Genomic DNA, 7,280 nt, shown 5'->3' with positions numbered 1-7,280 from the left:
AGTACGTAATTTAAGGCTACTCAAAGTTTAGCTGTACTGCAGTTTGTTCTTGTTATTTTGGACGCTGTTCCAAGATGTAATGTTGTGGAATAAGTAATGTGTGCAATAGCTTTCTTGTCAACATCAACAAAACAAGGAATTGTGCAAGAACCAATTGCAACTGCACCAGGGGCAGCCCTGATAGTTGTTATTAGAGTGTTGGGGAAACTATTCCGCATATTTAGACAGGCAGTTCAACTGAACAAGCTCTGAGATAAAAAAAAAAAGAAAATGTTACATTTCAGTGTATTGTGCAATTCAAGTTGTGGAATTATAAGATAGATTAGTTTAGTTTCTAAAGTATCATTTCTGTAAATTTTTGGCTCTCTGGTTTTCTATTGGTTGAGTTTGACTTTAAAACTGCAAAGTCATGAAAGATTTAATGATGCCAAGCAGAAGTAGATGAGTTCACACAGTTGTGTATTTAACCTTAACGAACATTGTCACTCTTTTTTTCACAGAAAAACTTTTCCAAGTTGTAGAGGTCTCACTTTTACGTTTATACAGCGGCTTGTTGTCGGCAACATATTTGTTGAAGGGTGCTTGCTCAACATATTTGTTGAAGGGTGCTGTGCTTTGTAAAAACAGTCTTTGTTTCAGTGGCTTGCTTTCCTGTTACACGTGCTAGTTTTGGGTCTTCGTGAAAATGTCCTCGTTCAGCTAAGCTTTGATACGAGTGCTCAACCAAAGATGGGAACTGTAGCGCAGCGATGGGGGCTTCACATGGTCTGCGTGATTATTGGTGTAGCTTGTTCTCTAAACACTACAAGGCACTTTTTTTTAATGCGTCATTATTTTGGCATCAGCAGGAACAGGGCTAGGATATTCATACTGGGGTGGCGACGAGGAGGGAACGGAGTAAAAGTTCTTTCCGATAGCTTCATGACATTAGCCTTCATAAAGATAGATGAGAGCAAAAACTTAATACACAAACTAACACATTTGAGTCATGCATTTGCGAATAAGATCACTTTATCTGGGATTGAATTGAGAAAACGCCCGCACATTTGCGGGTGGCGCCCTCTACCCCTTGGTGCTGTCAATGTTCATAAAAGTAACGCATGTTAATGGGGAGGCAGAAGCAGGGTTGAGGAAAACTCGTCAGACGTTTTACAGTTACTCATAATTCTTCGACTTACTTGCTCACTTAACAACGCCCACACTACTATTATAACACCTTTTGGGTGCATTCTTGGGGTATTTATTGCCAGTGGCTGAATATCGAAACCACGCATCATTGATGACGACGTAAGCATTTTTGCAGCTATCACTTTCCGCTAACGGCCTAGCTGTGTGCAATTTTTACTGTTGACCGTGTTCTCCGTAACGCTTGGAGCTGTAAATGTGTATGTGTGCATGTGGTATTGTCAGAAGGTGGCGTAAATGAGATGAGAACAAATGTACCTTTAGAAACATACCTCTTTACGACTTTCTTGCCGGAGCAGTAACAGTACTTGTTTGCTGTAATTCCGGTTTCAGTAAAACGTCCCAAAATGACTTTGCTTATGCAAGTCAACCTTTCTGCTGAGGGTGCAAGTGCTTCCAAATGCTATGATACATGGAGGAAAAGAAGAAAAATGGTGTTGAACCCTGCAATAACAAAACTTGTGGAGATGGCAAGATTTTTGGTTATCACGAGAAAAAAAAAAATTGTTTTTTTGGCTTCAGGACACATATTGCCAGCAAGGTGGCTTGTAGCATAATATGCCCGTAGTATGAGCTGTTGCTTAGCAACAATCACAAGGCAGGTTGTCTGATCAGGTTATTTTCTTCAACGTCAAAGCGTGTCTGATAACACTAGACATCGTATATTCATCATCATAACTTGCTATGTATATGAGCAATAATTGCTGCAGCTGTAGAAGTGCTTGTTTTCATTAGGGTGTTTTTGGCATAGTACAGAGAGCCAAGTAATTGCATTACAGCTCATTTCATTTTTCTTTTTTTGTCAGCTACAAGCACCAAAAAAATGTGCATCACGGAAAGTTCCACCAAAGCGGAATTTCATGAAGGAGAGATTTCACTTTTGAGGCATGCCTCGTGAATGCTACGCAATGGTGCTGGATTTCAAGACTCTCTTTCTTGCAAGATTTTGTTATTGCAGGGTTCAAGCATTGGCATATACTTTGCATTTCAATTCAAGAACAACTGCCCGAATATTGATATTGCATCGGGGCCAAACGTTGTGGGTTCACATGTTTGCACAAGTCCTTCAGCTCACATGTTTCTTTTTTCCTCTTGGGTCTTGAAAAAGTGGGGCAAAAAGACTGTATGAATGAAAGGTGCACGTACGTGCAGAACGGGAATTGACTACCAACGAATCCTTACTTGTGGCTTGTGATAACTTATATAACATGATAGCGTGCTACTTTGTAGCATATAACACATTGTTTTTGTGTACATGGCAATGGCTTTGACTATAAATATGTGCTGTCTTGACCGAACAAGTTCGATTGCTAGTCAGCACCCCTCTTCGTACGTGCGCCTTTCAGTCATTGAGTCTTTTTGCACTCTTTCTTCTGGGTGTAAGATTGTGAACCATCCAGCCCAAACAGGAATTTTGATTGCGCATACTCTTTTCTCGCTCCTTTTTACCTGCAGTTTAAGCTGCGTAAGAACAACAGAGTGCCACTGATGGGAATGTGCCCAAATGTGTTCCCCCTCTTGAAGATTTCTGCATTTGACTCCTTTTAGACCTAAGCACTACCTTTTCCATCTGCTGTACTGTGAAGCGCTGGTCATTTGCTACCACGTACTCCAAAGCATTTTTAGCATGGGGTATACGATGTGTTTCCGCGGTGCGCTTCGTTGTTAACTTTTGTAGTATAGAATCAAAAGATGGCGCACAATGTTTCGTGGTGGAAATGTTGTTCTGCGAGTACACGCATGGGTTGCACTGTACGGTTGTGGAAATAAAGCCAACTATTTGTGCATCACTGTCAATGACTTCTTGTTGTTCAGTGATTGCAACCTTGTGCCTGTTTCTATAGCCTCGTTTCTGCTGCTGAACGGCAAACGATGTGTGTCCTCATTGGCAGTGCTTCTTTAAGTACTGCTATCATCATCGTCATCTTGGTTTCATCTACTGTAGGACTGATTCCTCTACCATTGATGTACTTTAGACTTGTCCTGCACCATCTGTAACCACACCTATCTCAGCTAATTCTGAAACTAACATGCCCATCTGATTCCCTACTATCTCCTGTTCCATTTACTTTTTCTCAAAATACACGCCAGTATGTTACATTTGGAGCATTATATGAGTCAAGGGGATCGTCATGGGTTTGCAGGACATTTTAAGAACCAAAATTTTCTTTTTTTTTGAGGTTATTGGATTCGCCAAACAGCTACAATGAAAAATAGCCAGAAATTGGGAATTTCGGGTCTGATTAGCGTAATCTTTGATTATGGCATGGAGCAACATTGATGCGCTCCATTCTCCTAACTAAACACAGTTTATGTGATCTCTGCATTACATGCTCTGCCCATGTCCTTTTCCTCTTGATTTTAGCTATCATTAACTATGCTGTTTGTCCCCTAACCCACTCTGCCTCTTCCCTGCACCTCAAAGGGACACTAACATTCTTAACACAAAGAGGACAATCTCGCTGAGAACAAAAGCATTTACTAGCTAGAAAAGACCAACAAACAAAACACAGGTGTCATCATCACCGGCAGATTTCACGAGTAAAATGCGTGCGTTGAAATTTTCTTTCACGAATCCCAGAGGCCCACCCGTCCTTCGTTAAAGGGACCCTGAAATGATTTCGGTGGGCATATTCTAGTGCAGCAGATCTGCAGAGGTGGCCTTAGTGGGTATTCGAGTCAAATTTGAAAAGTTCTGCGTGGACCCTATAATTTAGAAATAGTTTTTAAAAATTACTACTCGCAACCGATGAGGGTGACACCTCATGGTGAGGTGTCGCTCTAGTCAGTTGCGCCATGGCAGCAGAGGAGATTATGAACTAAGCAAAGACACAGCTGCTATCTCACTTCGGCTGCCGCTGTGAGAACAGTTGTGGCCCTGACGAAGTGAGGGCGACATCTTTCTCCGTCTCGCGTAGCTGCTTCAGGCTGTACCACGTGATATATTCGGTATGAGCATAATATTAGTCCACCTCACGGCACCCGCCATTCTGTGGTCTTCGAACCGTTAGACGCCAGTACAAGCCGCCTAGACCTGGTTGGTACGAAGAGAGCGCCATGCCACCGTCAGTGCCTCTTTAATAAAAAGGGCGCTCTGTGTGGCCAGTTTCCACATACGTTGAGTACTGTGCTATCGATCGCAGCACTAACCATCCTCAGAAAAAAAAGCAAAAGTTTAAAAGCGGCAACCTTCCTCGAGGCCCTCCATAAATGTATAGTTCGCCTGAATGAACCCGCATCACCCTAGACACCGCATTATAGCGCTCAAACGGCGCGGTCGACGTCACATGAATAGTGCTGTTGCGTTTTATTAATACGGCTGTACGTCAGCAAGGTCGTACCTTTCGTAATTAGAAGCATGACTATTAAAATGCGAGGTCGCGGCCAAGTGTTGGACATGGGCGCTACTTTTAAACTTCAAAATTTGGCGCCACAAGAACGCGCGCGCTTACGCGTTAACTGTTACGGCCGTCGGCAGATGGCAGCAGGTGGTGAAAAAAAACTTGACAATGCCGCGATTTATGAACGCTACCCAACAGCCGCAACTGCATCTACTCAGAATGAGGTTAGAAGACCTGCATTTTGTGAATGTCTGTGTTATAATGAGGCACCTTTGCAAGGCGTTTCACGAACAATAAGATTCAACGCTAACAGAACTATAGGCGTCACTACGGGGTGAACGGCTCCGGATGCAGTGGCCTGTGCGTCGCAGGCTGGAGTTTTTTGTTTTAGGTGAATTGTTTTGGTACCGTACCAACACTTATTCTGTGAACTCTGTGTGGACAACTTCAAAGGCTTGGACTCAGTTCTTTCTCCTACCGGTATGAACATCCGCCTCGTATGCGGGAGGCGAGGAGTTCGATCCCCACTGCTGCCGCGGACTAACGTACCCCGGGTGAAAATGTACAAATGAGATTCTTATAATGGTCCCAATTCAAGTGGTTTATTGGCCCGCCGCGGTGGCTCAGTGGTTACGGCGCTCGGCTGCTGACCCGAAAGACGCGGGTTCGATCCCCGGCCGCGGCGGCTGAATTTCGATGAAGGCGAAATTCTAGAGGCCCGTGTGCTGCGCGATGTCAGTGCACGTTAAAGAACCCCAGGTGGTCGAAATTTCCGGAGCCCTTCACTACCGCGTCCCTCATAGCCTGAGTTGCTTTGGGACGTTAAACCCCAATAAACCAAACCAGACCATTCCCTGTAGCTATTGGGACCAGCAGCTGCAGGGACCAGCTAGCTGCTGGATCAGTAGCTGCACTGGTAGCACGGACTGCATATCTTTGGGTAAGCCATTCGTTTAATGTCCTTCGTTTTCTAACCTTTCCGAAAGCTGCAAAAAATTATTAAAGTGTGTAAACGTTAAGCACACTCTAAAAATTAAGGAAAACTCCTGTAACCTGCACTAAAATGTGTCACCCTGCAGGTACACTCAGATCTGTCTGGCAAACACGTACCTAGCAAACCTAATAGACACCAACAAGAACAACAAACCTCTGGAGTACACACAACATATATGCGAAACTTATATACACTCACGTTCAAACTATTACCATGGGCTAATCCTTATATACTCCCTCATTAATAAACATGTCTAAATTTGACTTCAAACACAAGTAACAAATGAGTGTTATGGGTCGCGTACAAAGCACAAAGAGCATGGCAGCCTCAAGGGGATAATAACAGGCGGCTGCATTACCAAGAATTCGGGACAGCGCCCAGTCAGTGCCGCTAAACCTAACGGCCTATCACGTTCTGTTCTGCAGCCACTTAGTCATTTTCTTTCTTTTTTACGTCACAGATGACGTCAACGCGATATTCCTGAAGGCTCAAAGCCGAGGGGACTCGAAGCGCTTGTCCCAAATTCCTGGTAATGTTTTGGAGTTCCAGGACGTTTAGCTAAGTGCCCGGCGCCTTCGCAATGACGGCAAAGCATACACTCTGAACACGAAAGGAGTACAGTGGTGAGCAGCCTTGTCTAGAGCGCTTGAGCAGTGCGCACTTGGTAACAAAAACCGAAATTAGAGAGCAGCCCCTCATTACAGGGCAAAGTTTTCGTGCCTGCTTTGTTTGCGAGGCTATCTGGCGCTACTTCCGTGCAAGCGTTGCAGCTGGACCCTAGAGGCTGCCACAAAATCTGGATTTGTTTGCAAGGAAGTGCACCGCCCGAGCGCTCTAGACAAGGCTGCTCACCACTGTACAAAGGAAGTAAGCTGTTATCGGTCGCACTCTTTTTAAGGGGCGTGGTCCATCACTGAAGAACGGAATACTCGCGGTTGGCAACAGAAACAAAATCTTTCTTCAAAACATGCGGAGTTCTAGCAGGTACGAAAATTTTAATCGAGGTTTCAACCTCTTCTATTTGCTAACGTCAAGATCTCTGTTGCCGATTTTAAAAGCCTCATCCCATTGCTAACTGCATCAAGTTACTTCGCTTTGCAGTGGGAATATACTTCCGTAGCCGAGATTAAGCATTCCGTATAAAATAGTGATTTAAATCTGCTTCGGAACTTGGGCAGCATACCCTGCCCATGAAAGGGAGTGCGCTACAGGACGATTTACTCCCTATTTACTCCGATATATAGGAGTATTTGTGCTTATAGTGTAAAAAGTCATAAAGTATTGACGACATAAACCACATGGACGATAAACAAGGCATGAAGTTTCTTTTTCTTCTTGACGAAAAAATTAAGGGTGCACTTTGACGATCTAAAGTGCCCGAGGCGAAGGCCTTTCCATGCAACTTGCTGCACGGCCGGAGGCACACACGAGGCAGCTATGGGGCGACTCGGATTGGCTAACCCATGACTAACTAGCCATGACCCGTGACTAACTGGTCATGATTGCTTAATGACTAACTAGGCATGACTAATTAGTTGATGACTGGTTAATTACTAGTTAATATTGATGACTAACTAGTCATGATTGGTTAATGACTAACTAATCATTACTGGTTAATGACTATGGTAGAGAGAGGGTGTGGTAGATGGTCCTTGGCGATCACAAAATGAACAAGGGAGGGGAAAACCTCAGGTTGCTTGAGCCAACGTTTTGACAAGAGGACTTGTCTTTATAAGTGAAATGCGCAACAACTTAGACAG

General features: G+C 44.0%; 1 non-coding gene across 1 annotated transcript; it reads left to right on the top strand.

Moving 5' to 3' along the window:
• The first annotated feature begins 5,138 nt into the window (after nt 1-5,138).
• On the top strand, nt 5,139-5,211 carry TRNAS-GCU (transfer RNA serine (anticodon GCU)). The gene has a single exon. It is a non-coding gene; the product is annotated as a tRNA-Ser (tRNA).
• Nucleotides 5,212-7,280: the final 2,069 nt, after the last annotated feature.

The sequence above is a fragment of the Amblyomma mixtum genome, chromosome 4 (assembly GCF_055824585.1).
Source record: "Amblyomma mixtum isolate Tamu chromosome 4, ASM5582458v1, whole genome shotgun sequence".
Lineage (NCBI taxonomy): Eukaryota > Metazoa > Arthropoda > Arachnida > Ixodida > Ixodidae > Amblyomma > Amblyomma mixtum.
The sequence above is the reverse complement of the archived record's forward strand: the minus strand, read 5'-3'. Positions and strand labels throughout refer to the sequence as shown.